Source organism: Chrysochloris asiatica, unplaced genomic scaffold, assembly GCF_000296735.1.
Source record: "Chrysochloris asiatica unplaced genomic scaffold, ChrAsi1.0 scaffold00349, whole genome shotgun sequence".
Classification (NCBI taxonomy): Eukaryota; Metazoa; Chordata; class Mammalia; order Afrosoricida; family Chrysochloridae; genus Chrysochloris; species Chrysochloris asiatica.
Window position 1 is genome coordinate 2,458,282 of NW_006408867.1, and position 15,504 is coordinate 2,473,785.

Genomic DNA, 15,504 nt, shown 5'->3' on the forward strand with positions numbered 1-15,504 from the left:
TGGGTAACGCTGCTGGTATTTAAATTACCAGTGGCATAGCTTCCAGAATCACAGCAACTCACAAGCCACCACAGTATAACAAACTGACAGACAAATGGTAAACACATGTACTTACACATATTTGTATTGCCTTAATTATCTTTTAAGTGTTTTTAGGCTGAGAAGGAAGACGTGTTGAAACCTCACAAATTAAGTAGATTTTCTTCTTTGATGTGGTTTTTTTTGTTGTTGTTGTTATCATCTATGAATTGACTTGATGATTCTTAACAATACTTATAGTATGTACACTATATAAGGAGTGGACTCCTGGTTTGGCACTGTAGGATCAGTAGTGGACTGTGAACCACAAGATCAGCAATTCAAACCCACCAACTGTTCCTCAGAAATGACATACAGGGCCGCTATGAGTCAGAACTGACTCCACAGCCCTTAACTATATTGGGAGTAATGACAACACAGACTGTATGGTAATTCAAGTACCATCTTCATCAGACTTAGCAAGATTTTGTTAAAATTTACTGTTGATTGATGCCATTTTTCATAATAAGTTATTATTCCTTACCTCTTGGTATTTTTACCAACTTTCCATTTTGAAAGTTGTTTACATTTGTTATTTACATCATGTTTTTTCTCTGGAGTATTGAGCAAACTAGGGCAATAGAGCCATCTGATGGGTTAATGACTTTAGGATTTTCATCTAGGGTTTTAGAAATTTCTATCATTTATGTACAGTATGAACATTACTTCAAGGGCCACAATTGTAATAAAATACTTACCTTAATGGCCACCTGCTGATTCAGTTGCTCATTGCTATCTTTAGCCATTATAATGGGAAGTATTGTAGAAGACCATTTCTCAACCAGGGAAACCAGGAAACCCCTTAATAGTCATTGTGGAGTTTTGTTATAATTTTCTTATGAATGGTTTGAATATGAAATATGTAGAGCTTAATGATTCTGAGAAAAAATGGAAGTATCTCATAGTACTTGGATCAACGGGCAGTTTCCTTGGAAGCAGCTATCAAGAAATCAAGCAACCTATTATATCAGTCAAGGAAGCCGCAAAGGGCTTTGTTAAAGTTTAAAAAGCTGGACAGTGAAAAAGGAAGACAGGAAAATAATTCATGTATTCAAGTTGTGGTGGTGATGGTGAAGAGTATTGAATATACCATGGACTGCCAAAAGAATGAACAAATCAGTGCTGGAGAAAATACAGCCAGAATGCTCCTTAGAAGTAAGGATAGCAAGATTTCAGTTTGTTTACTTTGGACATATCAACAGAAAAGATCACGTGCTAGAAAAGGACATAATGTTTGGTAAAGTAGAGGGTCATTGAAAGTGAGGCAAGCCCTCAATGAGATGGATTAGCAACAGTAGCTACAACAATGGATCAGACATGCCAGGAATCATAAAGATAGGTGGTAACACATGGCTAAGCAACATTTCATTCTTTTATATGTAAGTCTCCATGAGTCAGAGCTGACTGGAAGGCAACTAGCAACAATAACATTACAAATGATTGTGAACAGGTTTCAGCAATTTCCAGACTAAGGTGGACTGGGGAGAAAGACCATGTAATCTACTTTAGAAAATCAGTCAGTAAAAACTCATTGGGTTTACTGGTTTAATCTGCAAACAATCGTGGGGATGGCAAAGGAATGGGCAGGCAGTGCTTCTTTCCCTTGCACAAGGCATTGTTGTTAGGTGCCATCGAGTCAGTACCGACTCATAGCAGCCTTAAGCACAGCAGAACGGAAACACTGCTCGATCCTGGGCCAACTTCACTACTGTTGCCACGCTTGAGTCCATCGATGCTGCTACTTGGCCAATCCATTTCATTTAGGGTCTTCCTCTTTTTCTCTGACCCTCCACCTTACCAAATATGATATCCTTCTCCAGTGACTGGTCCTTTCTGACAATATGTCCCAAGTATGAAAGACGAAGTTTGGCCATCCAAGGAACATTACCACCACTGAAAACCTAATGGAGCACAGTTCTTCTCTGACACAACTACCAGTTATGGTTTGGCATTGACTTAGTGGCAATGGGTGGGTTTTTTTGTTTGTTTGGGTTTTTTTTTTTTTTTTTTGCATAAGAAATGTATTCTGGAACTAATGTTTTCTACTCTAGATTATTAAGAGAGGGCCTGTAGAAAGTGCCATCATTTTTTTAAATGTTAAAAAAAAAAATTATTTTGTCTCAAGCCAAAGTTTACTAATGGAATTTTTTTTTTTTTTTTTAGTTTATGAACAATTAAGTAATCAGTGGGACAGGGAATGAAATAGAGACTCAGAGCAAGAATATTATTTTGAAAATTCATCTGGTTGTTTGCGTTGCATTCAAGTAAAATAAAATTTAAGTCAAATGGAGAGATTGTTGTTGTTAAGTGTCATCAGGTTGGTTCCTACTCATAGTGACATTGTATTGAGTTTCTGATGGAGGTAGGGTGTGAAACTGTTAGATAATCACTCGACTGCTAACCACAAGGTCAGCAGTTCAAATTCACCAACTGTTCCTCCGAATCCTATACAGGGTCCCTGTAAGTCATAATTGACTCAAAAGGCACTTAATAACAACAACATAGGGTGTCCGAGGAGCGGGTGGTGGATTGAAACGCCAGCCTTACAGTTAGTACTCCAGTGCTTACCCTATAGCACCACACCAGGATTCCAATGGAGAAATAGTAGTAATAATAATAGTTTTATATTTTTTTAAGGTAAACTTGAGCTTTGTATTTGAAAAGCTTTTCTTGTATTTGTCCGTTTCCTCAATTGGACAAAAATTTTCTTGCCATATTATAAAAAGGTCTTACTTTTAAAAGCAGTATTATCATTTTTTGCCTAAGTAATTTTTATTTGTTTTAAGCCTTTCCTATAATTATCCATCCCTATAATTTTCTCTGTGAAACCTAATTTTAAGATCCTCATATGTTTAGTTTAGCCCTACCTTATGTGAAACAAAAAACTTCTTTTAAGAGCTTTTTTGCAACAAGGTAATGAAAACTGCACATCATTGTATTCCTTTAATTATAGTGGTTTGGGTAATAAAGTATTTGATCAGATTTTTGGAACTCAATCAAACACATTAGGCAAATGAAGAGTTCAGCTAAAATTTGTTCTTTAGTTAAAAAAAAAAAAAAATTACAGAAACTTTGTGCCCTTTGAAGACAATTGAGAGGGAAAAAGTGAAGAAAGAAAGAAAGAATTGGTGTATGGTAAATATTAACTATTTGGTATAAACCTACTAGTTCTTTTTCTATAAGCATACATTAAAGTAGAATCATAAATATAACTCATGTGTCATATTCCTGTTATATGCCAGTACTATGTCTTGAGATATAAGGGCTTTGAAATTTAATGAGTTGTAAAGGCTATTGTTTTGGAAAAGTAAGCTTGAGTGGGAAAAAGATGAGGCTTTCTGCTCTTGCAAAGATTTATAGCCTCAGAAACTCTATACAGGTTCCCTATGAGTCCAGGCAGACTGGAAAGCACTTAACAATAGTCTAGAAATATTGGTGCAAACTCCTATGCAAATGTATACTAACTCATTTAATATTGGGGAGGTGGTGGTGGTTATGTTGCCTGTAGTCAGAACCGACTCATAGTGACCCTGTACAGGGTTTCCGAGGCTGTAAATCTTTACGGAGGCAGAAAGCCTCATCTTTCTCCCACGAACAGCTGGTAGTTTCGAACTGCTGACCTTGCGGTTTGTAGTCCGATTCGTAACCACTATGCTACCAGAGCTCCTAATATTGGGGAGAGATAGGAGAAAGTAATCATGATTAAATATTGATTTTTATCGAGATTAGACATGTAATTTTTGAAGTTCTGACTTGTTCATAATGAGTATGTACAATAGGAGTTTTTCAGGGTTGGGTAACATTATGTTGCAGCCACATCTCTTAGCAGAACACTTAAAAACTTTATTCAACTGATAACTATAAATTTAAATTGTAAACATTAAATTGTTGCTGTTTTTGAGTGCCATTGAGGCGATTCCGACTCATGTGGACCCCATATGTGCAAGAATAGAACTACTCCATAGGGTTTCAATACTGATACCTTCGGAAAGAGATCGCCACGTGTAACTTTCCAGGTGTCTCTGGGTGGGTTCAAACCACTAATCTTTCTAGTAGTCTAGTACTGAACCATTTGCACCATCCAAGTTATTTTTATCTTTAGGTAATAGAAACTGAAACTGGCTCACACATCTGGGAGACCAGAGACTTCAGAGACACTAGAAATGGGCTCTGCTTTCTATAGGCTGCTTTGCCCTCAAGGTCTTTCCTCATGATTGCAAAAAAAACTGCCAGCTGCAGCTAGAGAAATGCTTTCTAGTTCAAATCCAGAGAAAGCAAAGTAATAGTTTACTGTTATTAAAAGTGAGAATGACTTTCCCAAAGGGCCAGGAGCCCTTTGCTTGAGCTCATTGGTCAAAATTGAGTAAAATTCTGGATTATAGTTTTTTCATAAACAAATTACTATCTACAAGGATGGGATTAATCAGTCATGTTTTTCTCTTGAGCTGAGGTAATTTTCCAGATGTCATTGTTCTTATGCAGTTGAGGAGAAACCCCCAGACCACTGTCATCGAGTCCATTCTAACTCATAGGGACCCTTTATAGGGTTTCTGAGACTGGGAGCAGAAACCCACCTCTTTTCTTCCTCAGAGCAGTTGATGGGTTTGAACTACAGAGCCTTGTGGTTAATGGCCCAAGCGTGAACACCATGAGGACTTGCAGCCATTGTGCACTTAGGGAGAGAACGGTTAGTTACACATCAAAACCAACAGTATTAACATCTTTGCGTCATTTCACAGCCATCAAGTCAGTTCCCTATATAATATGTTCACCGTGGCTCTGTAGGATAAGCACTAGACTTCTAACACATCAAAGGTTTTCGGAAGCCACCTGCTGCTCCATGGAAGAAAGATTTGGCTTTCTGCTCCCTCAAAGGTTTACAGTCTTGGAAACCCTATACGTGGTCACTGTAAGTTGGAACCGACTCATTGGTACTTAGCAACAGTATCAATAGAGTTTTCAAGTCTGTAAATCTTAACGAGAGCAGAAAGCCTCATCTTTCTCCCTGTGAGCACTGGTAGGTTTGAACTCTTTTGACCTTTCAGTTAGCAGTTCAATGCTTATCTTTGAACACCATCTGGACAATGCAGGTTTCCTCTGCTATCTGAAGGTATTCCTGTGAAAACTTTCATAAGCTAAAATGGCATTGCCATTAATTTATATGGGAAAAATTTTTCTTGATGCATGACATGTGTAGGACAAATAGAAATTCTGAGCTACTGCGAATGTCTGTATTTATTTATTTATTTTAAGAAAAAGAGATACTATCCCACAGACTGTTGTTGCTCCTCAGTCCTATTGTGGCGCTGTAGGTTAAGTGTACTGGATGGCAAAGTAGCTTTGAATTGCAAAGTTTGTGGTTCAAGCTCACAAGCCGCTCCTTGGAAACCCCATACAGGGTCATTATGGATCAGCACCAACTTGAAGGCACTTAACAACAACTCAGTTCCAGGGAAAGAAAGAAAATCATGTATTTTCTACTTAATGTTTCTGTTTCCTCTGAAATGTGACATTGTAAATCACTAGTTCTCTAACAGAATCTGGAAGGGGTAGCTAAAACAGATTGCTGACCCCATTGACCCAAGAATTTGCACTTCTGATAAGCTCCCAGGTGATGCTGATACTGCATATCCAGGTTTTGTTGTTAAGTGTTAAGTGCTAGGTCAAGTTAGTTCAGACTTACAGGGATCCCTACAGGATTTCAGAAGCTACAAATCTTTGCAGAAGCAGAGTCTCATCTTTCTCCCTCAGACTTGAACCATTGACCTTGAGGTTTGCAGTCCAGTGCTTATCCTACAGAGCTACTGCGCTCCCCTTGAGGACCAAGATTCACCTTGGATGAAGAAGTGAAAATAATGGTACATTAGTGGCTTGCAGCTCAGCCTAAAACATTTTTTAATAAGGGAATAAGAATGCTTGTTGACAAAGTGTATTGAAAAGAAAGGAGTTTATGTTGAAAAATGATGGGTTTGTCTTTTCTAAAACTTGATTAAAATTGTATAGCCAAAGTGCAGATAATTTTTGACTGTAGTAATTAACCATACCACCATTTTATTCTATTTTTCCAAAAACTTTTTGGTGTGGCGCTGTGGGCTAATGCGCTAGACTGCAAAGTCACTTTGAACCACATGGTTCAAACTCACCAGCCGTTCCTCAAAAACCCTATACAGGGTTGCTATTGGTCGGAACTCACTTGACATTTAACAACACCATACATGTTTAAAGAACTTTCTAATTTACATTTAATGAACCTTGGTTTTCTTGCAATAAGGCCAGGTCCTTGTATCCCTATTTTATACATGAGGAAATAGGCACAAGAGAAGTGCCTACCTTAAGGCACCGAAACGTGCCTTGATAGTGGCCAGTGTTCCCCACTATGTGTAATTATTTTCCCTTAAAGTGTTAGGTTATTTTATACAGCTTACTCAGTTTTGCCTTTTTCTCTTTTTGTATTCATAGACTTGAAAAGTAAGAAGAGCTTTCCTGCCTTTTTAATTACCAAACTACTCTCAGTTTTCAATGAATCAATTCAAAGAAAGAATGCAGTCTTTCTGTACCTGGTAAATATTATCTGCTAATAAAAGCTATTAATTCAGTAGCCTCTGATAAATCCAGGTGTTAAGATGATTGACTTATCTATCTATTTTTTTTTTCATCTTTAACTCTGAAATTTGTTTGACGTTTGTTGGTATAGTGGAGTTATGCTTGGATGCCAGTGCTCTAGCCTGAAATGAAAAAGTAACAAAAAATTGGCTGTATTATTTAAATTTCCATCTGTTTTCTTTAGAAAGAGTTGCAAAATTAATGTAAATAGGGCAAATAAATGTATTTTTATGTTAAATATAATCTGTATTCTGTATGATAATTTTATAGGAGTGCTTTGTAAATAAAGTGTTATTAAAATTAATCTAGGAAGCAAAATATTAGAATCTACATTTTATCATTTTACAAATGACCTCTTATTAGAGAGGTCAAGTAACTTGCTTAAGCTAGCTTAGAGCCAAGATCAGAATGTAGATTTTGTAATTTATAACTAAGTGCCTTTTTTTATATTTGTATATTGTAAAAACCTTAAGTATAAATTAACATGCCTAAGATATTAAATAATGATGGCATTTCATGTGGATTTTTTTTTTTTTTTTACATGTTAGTGTGGGGATAGAGAAGGTACAGTGGTTTTACCTATTTCACATACAATATTTGATCTATTACAAATAGCTTTAATAATGAATCATTAATTTTTGTTATGTGCCATTGAAGTTTTCTGTGAATTATTTTATTTAACCTTGAGAGGAAACTTTCAGGGTATTATTGTACATGCATATAGGACATCTGTTTTACAGATGAAATGAAAACTCAGGAGTAGTCATATAGTTTAGGATTTGAAAATTGTGGTTTAAGCCCAGGTCCTTGTTGATTTCAAAACTCATTACTAAATTGTGGAGCCTATTTATTTATGGAATTAAAATTTGTTGTAACTGTAAATCTCACCCATTCCATGTTAACTGATACTGATTATGGAACCATTTCTTCTCTTAATTCTTCCATGCAAAATCTGACCAGTTTAGAGACTTGGAAGCTACTACTAAGAAACCATATCTTCCCTTGTAATGATTTAACTATAGGAATCATATTAGTTATTTTATAATGTAGAGATATAGGTCTTATCTTCATTGTCCAAAAAAAAAAGGCATATATAAAATAGTTATATGAGGGGGACTTCAAAAAGTTAATGGAAAATTGAATTAAAAGATAATAAAATTTTCCCATGACCTTTTGAAGCACTTTGATATATAAATATATGTCTATAGATATATATTAGGGTAAATGAATTTAAAGTCAAAAGAAATACTTCTCTGTATACTTGATCATGAAACAACGTTTATGTTCTGAAAATGTTTTAAAAACTGACCTTTCCAAAATAGTTATTATGATGCTTTTAGTGGAAAATTGATATTATACCCTTTTAGGTGTCTCGCTGACTTCAGGATAAGTGAAAGTTAATCACCTTAAATTAAACTATAATGAAGAAAGTATAAAGAAAATACCTCTTTCTTAATAAAATGCCCAGAATATCTGAGGTTGCCCAGACCAGGTGAATTTTTACATTAAAACCTAACTTATCTCTGAAATTCACATTTCCCTGGGAATTTTTCATTAAATAGCCACTACCAAAGTAGGTAGAGGTTGGCCAAAAGGAGGTAGGAATATCCAGAGTATATGTAGACAATGTGATATTAAAAGCACACTGTCATATAACTGCACATGACTGTTACTTGCTTGTTGTTGTTAAGTGACCTTGAGTTAATTCCAACTCATAGTAACTCTATCGGATTTCCCAAGGAACAACTGGTGGGTTTTAACCGTCAACCTTGTAGTTAACAGTCCAGTGCTTATCCTACAGTGCCACACCAGGACTCCAAGTTATTGGCTTAGGGTTCCTTAAGTCGGAAAGGTAGATATTTCAAATTGTAGTATCACTAAAATGATAAGTTGTAAAAGAACAGGGGACTGTATAATTTTTTTTTTTTCTTAAGTGGCATCCAGTCGGTTCCAACTCATAGTGACCCTGTGTAGGGTTTTTGAGGAATGGCTGGTGAGTTTGAACTGATGACCTTGTGGTTCAAACTGACCTTGTATCCAGTGCTTATCCTACAGCCCCACACCAGTACTCTGTATCTACCACATTTTAAATATCTGAAAACGTAGCAAATGTGGCAAAAGACAAAACCTTACAGATTCAGGAGTCTGAGAAAACAAAAACAGGATACATCAAAGGAAATACACATCAATACACTTCATCTTAAAACTTTTGAAAACTAAAGACAAAAGAAAACTCTTGAAAATAAGGTGAAAGGAATGACACCTTACAGGGGGAAAGGAAAAGGGGGGACAATTTGAATAATAATGGACTTAGCATCACAAACTACAGAAGGCAGTGTTGTTGTTTTTAGGTGCCATCCAGTCAGTCCAACTCATAAAGACCTTGTGCACAACAGAATGAAACACTGCCCAGTCATGCGCCATTCTCACAATCGTTACGTTTGAGACTATTGTTACTACCAGTGTGTCAGTCCATCTCGTTGAGGGTCTTCCTCTTTTTTATTAGACCTTTTACTTTATCAAGCTTGATGTTCTTCTCCAGGGATGAATACCTCCAGACAACATGTCCAAAGAGCAAAAGACAAATCTTGCCGTCCTCGCTTCTAAGGAGCTTTCTGATTATACTTCTTACGAAATAGATTTGTTTGTTCTTTTGGTGCTTTCAAAATATTTCTCTAACTCCATAACTGAAATGAATTCTTTTGTGGTCTTCCTTATACCTTGTCCAGCTTTCACATGCATAGGGGGTGATGGAAAATACAATGGCTTGGGTCAGGCACATATATAAGTCCTCATTGTTCTTTACCGTAGAAGAAAGAGATCTTTTGCAGCAAATTTGCCTAATGCAATATGTCATTTGATTTTTTGACTGCTGCTTCCATGAATGTTGATTGTGGATCCAAACAAAATGAACTATTTGTCAACTTGTATCTTTTCTACATTTATCGAGATGCTATTTTTGGTCCAGTTGTGAGGGTTTTGCTCAATCCATACTAAAAGGGCTGTAGTCTTCAATCTCATCAAAATATTTTAAGTCCTCTTTGCCCTGCAAGCAAGGTTGTGTTATCTGCATATTGCAAGTTGTTTATGGGTCTTTCTCTAGCTTCTCAGATTGTTTGCTCAGCATATAGATCGAATAAGTGTAGTGAAAGCATTCAACTCTGGCACACACCTTTCTTAAATTTGAACCATTCAGTAGCCTCTTGTTCCATTTGAACGACTCCCTCTTGGTCTAAGTACAGGTTCCTCATGAGCCACAGAGAGGCATTCTGGAATAGCCATACTTCATAATGTTACCCATAGTTTGTTATGATCCACAGTCAAATGCCTTTGCATATTTTATGAAGTTCAAGTAAACAGCTTTCTGGAATTGCCTACTTTTAGTCAAGATCCATCTGACATCAGCAGGGATATTCCTTGTTTTACGTTCTCTTCTGAATCTGGCTTGAATTTCTGACTGCCCCCTCTATATGAACTTCTGCAACCATTTTTGAATTATCTATAGCAAAATTTTACTTGCTTGTGATGTTAATGATTTCATTTTGTGATTTCCGAATTCCATTGGGTCGCTTTTCCTTGGAATGGGTACAAATAAGTATCTTTTCCAATCAGTTGGTTAGGTAGCTGTCTTCTAAATTTCTTGGCATAAATTAATGAGCACCTCCATAACTGCAACAGTTTGTTGAAAATTTCCAGTTTATATTCCATGAATTCCTGGAGCTTATTTTACTCCAATACTTTCAGTGGAGCTTGAACTTCTTCCTTCAGTACCATTGTTCACATGCTCTCTTGTTCACATGCTCTTCTTGAAATGGTGGAACATCAACCAACTCTTTGTGGTACAGTGACTCTTTGTATTACTTCTATCATCTTTTGATTCTTTCTGCATCATTCAGTATTTTGTTTATAGAATTCTACAATTTCAAGTTGAGGCTTAATTTTTTTCTTCATTGCTTTCAGCTTGTGAAATGCTGACCTTGTTCTTCCCTTTTGGTTTTCTCACTCCAGGTCTTTATCATTTCATTATAATACTTAACTTTGTCTTCTCTAGCTGCCCTTTGAGAATTTCTGTCTAGTTCTTTTACTTCCTCATTTCTTCGTTTACTTTAGCTTCCCTACTCTCAGTAGCAAGTTTCATAAGCTTTTTTGTCATCCACTTTAGTCTTTTTTTCCTTTCTTTTTAAGGACCTTTTGCCTTCTTCATGTATGGTGTTCATGATGTTGTCCTACAGCTCTTAAGGTCTTTTTGGTCATCAGGGTCTAATGTTCTTGAGCTGGTCTGTAAATTTGGTAGGGTATACTTAAGGTCATATTTTTTAGCTCTTGTGGCCTTGTCTTAATTTTCTTCAGCTTCCACCTGAACTTGCATAGAAGCAGTTAATACTCTGGCCTTTATTTGGCTGATGGTATTGAGCTTCTATATTGTCTCTTCCCACAAATTTTGTCAGTTTGATTTCTGTAATCTATTTGGTAAGGTTCATATATATAATCACCATTTTGCTGTTGAAAAAAGGCATATGCAATGAATATGGCATTGATCTTGCAAAAATCTGTCATACCATGTCCAACATTATTTCTGTCATCAAGGCCATATTTTCCAACTACTGATTTTCCCTCTTTGTTTCCCATTTTCTTTCACATTCCAGTCATCACTAATTATCAGTACATCTTGATTGCATGTTTGATCAATTTCAGCGTGAATAAGTTGGTAGAATTCTTCAGTTTCATCATCACTGTCTTTATTATTGGACAGTGAATAAAGAAGACTATAAATAAATTGATACATTTGAGTTATGGTGTTGGAGGAGAATATTAAAAGTACCATGGACTGACAAAAGAACAAATAGAACTGTGTTAAAAGAAGTACAGCCAAGAGTGCTCCTTTGAAGTCAGGATGGCCAGACTTCGTCTCTCATACTTTGGACATGTCAGGAGAAACCAGTCCCTGTAGAAGGATATCGTGTTTGGTAAAGCGGAGGGTGGGAGAAAAAGAGGAAGCCCCTCAACGAGATGGATTGACACAGTGGTGGCAGCAATGGGCTCAGGTATAGCAGGGATTGTGGGGTTGGCCCAGGACTGAGCAGTGTTTCATTCTATTGTGCTATGAGTCAGTACTGACTTGATGGCATCTAACAACTACAAGAAACACCATACTAGGATTCTCCCTGTTAAAGTAGGAGAACTTTAATATTAGACAGAGGTGTCAAGACAAATTATAGGACTGTGTTAAAAGCCAAGTCATCCACCAGTACTTTTATTTCACGGATTTGTTTTATTGGGCTTCTTTTGTAATTACAAAGTAATTTTGTACTTTTTATATGTTTGTAATTATGTAGTTAATATTTGAATAGCATTTCTGTCTGCTTTAGATTGAAATCTTTCCTGAGGATCACTATTGTAACTAATTCTTACCCTGCTGCCTGGCAGCACTTAGTGGATATTTGTTGAATGTATAAATTCATGAAATCAGTAACTTAAGTAAAACTCTTTAAACTAGAGTGATGAAAGGCATTGATGTAGGATAGACCAGATAGGTTAATTTAGTGTAACAAGGAGAGGTATACAAGATTTGATCTTTTATAACTAAGAACTTCAAGATTGGATTTTATAGTAATGATATGTAGCTAAAGGATGCTATAATGTTAGATTGAGCAGTAGATGAACTAAATAAGAAAACCAAGGTTAAAGAAAACAGGAGCTTGTGCTACTTAATAACTGCTTCCTAGTGTGATAGCTTCTAAACAATTTAACTGACTGGCTAGATATGTTAATGGATGCCACATTCCTGCTAAAAACACAGCCTGATGCTCCTAAAGTAAGTTGAATGCTTATTCCATAGCATGCCTGTGTGTATCTGCTCCTACTAGTTGATTTGTATGGTTATCTAGAGTCGTTTTGTGGGCCCCAGCATGTTCATACTAGTTATGCTACTTATTTTAAGTGATGGTTCTAGCTCATAAGGACCCTGTATAGGGTTTCTGAGGCTGTAAATCTTTACGGGAGCAGAAAGCCTCTTTTTTTCTGTGAGAGACTGGTAGACTCAAACTTCTGACCTTGAGTTGAGGTTAGCAACCCAACTTGTAACCCACTATGCTGCCAGGGCTCCTTAACTGTTTTAAGTACACAGTTTAATTAATCATTCCATAAACCAAGGCGAAGGAAGATGATGTTTATGTGAAACTTAAGTTAAATGCTTTGGAAGATTTAATAGGGGATAATTACTAAGAAATGCTGTTGAAGTGTGAACACAACAACTGTAAAATATTAGGAATAAATTATTTTAAAAAGATTCTATACTCATTGTTTCACATGCTTTTTAAGTTTTCACTTCCTTGTAGAAGCAGTTCATTTTGATTGGTTGGTGGTGTATCATGCAGTCAGTTAGAAACCAGCAATTAAAAATATTTTTTAAAATATGATTTATCTCTATGAACATATCAGAATGTATTGTACTTATGAAGAAGCTTTGATGATACTTTTCTTGAGTTTTTAATATTCTCTTTCTATATGTACATACATGAGGGTAAGTCAAAAAATGTTGCTACAAAATCATAGAAACCTTTATTAAGAAAAACACCAAAATGTGAGGCTTTTGTTTCCCAAGGTAGACTCCCTCTAGGCCTGTACACTTCTGAAGGCAGTGTTTCCATCTCTCTAACCCTTCCTCTAAGAATTCTTTGTTCTTTGAATTACACCATGTCAAACCAGCAGTTTTGGCATTCTCAAGGAACTTAAATTGTGTTCCTTTTAAATCTTTTTGGAACAAAAAGAATTGTGAAGGGGCAGCATCAGGGCAGTAGGGTGGGTGGGGGAAGGTTTCCCAGCGAAATTCTAGTAGGACAGCCCTTGTTGTTGTTGTTGTTGTTAAGTGCCATCGAGTCGGGTCCGACCCATAGCGACCCTGTACAGGGTTTCCGAGGGTGTAAATCTTTATGGGAGTAGAAAGCCTCATCTTTCTCCCGCGGAGCGACTGGTAGTTTCGAACCGCTGACCTTAAGGTTCGCAGCCCGATTCGTAATCACTACGCTACCAGAGCTCCTTAGGACAGCCCTTACTAGTCTTGAAAAAGAGCAGGTGTATTTTCCTAGTGGAAAAACATTCCTGGGCAAAGCCTTCCTGACCTTTTTCTCACCAGTGCAGCTTTAAATTTTCTTAAAACTTGTTCATTATGTGCCCCCATAATTAGTCTATGTCCTTCAAGAAGATCTGTTAAAATCGCCCCTTTGGAAGCCCTCCAAATAGCCACCATAACCCTCTAAATTGACTTATCTGCGTTGATTTTAACTGGCCCGGTAGATCCCCTTGGAAGTCAGTGTTTTGAGTTGCTAACATCAGGGTCATCTGTTTGAAACTACCAGTTGTTCTGTGGGAGAAAGATGAGACTATCTGCTCCCGTAAAGATTTACAACCTCGGAAACCCTGTACAGGGTCACTATGAGTCAGAACCGACTCCACGGCACATAACCACCACCACCACCACCAATAAGACTAAGACAAATGTGTTCCTGAGAGAACTTGTCTGCAACCATCCACTGATAGTAGAGAAATGTTTAAACACCTTTGTTTGGAATAAAACGTGCATGTATGAACTGGAACCTATATGGCAATACTTTTTTTGTTTTACTTAATCCTCATATATGTGTTTATATATGTATGTATGTATGTATATATAGTGTAAAATTTCACTTTCAGTTAAAAGTTTGAAAACATGACTAAAAAAGTTGAAACTAGAAATACTAGGCTGCATATTAATGGTATGATTTATCCAAGAAAGAAGAGGAAACTAAAATTAGGGGTATAAATTCAAAGAACATAGTAACAAAGAGCTGGGACTTTTAGGTCAGAAAACTGGTTTTATATCCTGACTCTTAAGTTATTAGTGTCACATTGTGTTAGCATACTGCTTAGTGTTTCAGTTCTCTGTGACTTAATTTCCTTATCTTTAAAAAGGGAATATAAAATAGATAAATATGCATGGATTTCAGAAGTTTGTAGAAAAATTCTATTACCTTTTTTTTTTTTTTAATTTAAGGTTTTATTGTGGATTAAGTGAAAGTTTACAGGGCATGGCATCAGTTATACATTCAACAAATCACATAACTTGTTTCATTACATAGATTATAATCCCCTCCATGTACCATCAGTTAACAGTATTTCTCTCTATCCACTTTAGCTTTTTTTTACAAAAACACACAAACAAACAAAAAAAACCCACTCAGGCATATATAATAATTTACATCTCCAAAGGGCACATTCTGCAAGTCAGTTGCTGGCCACCAGCTAGCTCTTAGTCCCTCTCTTCTTAGTCCATGAATCTAGAGTCCTCAGCCACTCTTCCCTCTCCATGCCCCCATCTCTGCCTACTTCGCTGGCACTGCTGCTTCTCTGGATAAGGTCTCACATTCTGCTTGTGCATTCCTCTCTTGATGGTCCTAAGGTCCTCTGTTTCTGGACTGTAAGATCAACCACTCCCCTCTTTTTGTTACAAAACTTCTACCTTTACAATAGTGATAGTCGTGATTAGTCATGATAACAGTTATTCACTACTGAATCTTAAGAATCTTATCCCCATCTCTTTTCACCAGACCCATCCAGACAAGATGACAGCCATCCAGTGGGGACTGTTTCTTTTCCCCAATACTCTTAAACTAAACTCCCTCTTGAAACCTTATAAGCCAATCACTTTGTGCCTCTGTTGCCCCCTTATTTTAGGTAGCCAATGTCTGAGTTGCCCGTCCCTACCTACCCTGTGTACAGAGCGGATAGCATTGATACTTGATTTGAAGACTCTTTCCCTCTTTGTTGGTATTTAGAGTAACTACC

At 36.7% G+C, this 15,504-nt stretch overlaps 1 protein-coding gene across 3 annotated transcripts in view; it reads left to right on the forward strand.

Moving 5' to 3' along the window:
- POU2F1 (POU class 2 homeobox 1) overlaps positions 1-15,504 on the forward strand; it is a 284,637-nt gene that overhangs the window by 134,589 nt on the left and 134,544 nt on the right. The window contains exon 2 of one of the 3 annotated variants that reach the window (XM_006875996.1): positions 6,538-6,638. The exons of the other annotated variants lie outside the window; for them this stretch is intronic. The gene's annotated coding sequence lies outside the window, so the exon portion shown is untranslated. The remainder of the gene's footprint in view (positions 1-6,537; positions 6,639-15,504) is intronic. 3 annotated transcript variants of the gene reach the window in all.